Genomic DNA, 540 nt, shown 5'->3' on the forward strand with positions numbered 1-540 from the left:
TCGCTGGATAAGATAATATAGATGAAAGAACAGCTTCGTTCCTAAGCTAATTCATGGATTTAAAAGCAGCTGCATATAGTAAAAGAAATTGATCACACATGATCATTGATCTTGGAGTTGTATAAAAGACAATCCAATAAACAGTCCATATACATAAGAGGTTTTATAAGAAATTCCTTGTGCTTATACTAAACCTAAAGGAGGTTAGTAAATATAGAATCAAATCTATGTGGGTGACTGGCTAAAACGTCCAGCACACCAGCTGAGAGCATCCGGCTCTCTGGCCAAAAGCGTCCAGCCCTCAGGCTAAAGACGTCCGGCCTATCAGCTCAAAGAGCGTCCAGTTCTTCTAGACACGTCCAGCTTTTAGACCTAAGAAGCGTCTGAACCTTCTTGGTCACGGGCTAATAGATACTAAAGATCAACCATCAGGTTGCAATCCGACATCAGATCCCTTAAGGATCCAGCATAGCAGAATGGTCTGCTGGTGCATGAACTCCATAAAACTTTGTCATAAGATTAAAGGAGACATCTAATCTG

Source organism: Brassica napus, unplaced genomic scaffold (assembly GCF_020379485.1).
Source record: "Brassica napus cultivar Da-Ae unplaced genomic scaffold, Da-Ae ScsIHWf_1495;HRSCAF=2091, whole genome shotgun sequence".
NCBI classification, from domain to species: Eukaryota; Viridiplantae; Streptophyta; class Magnoliopsida; order Brassicales; family Brassicaceae; genus Brassica; species Brassica napus.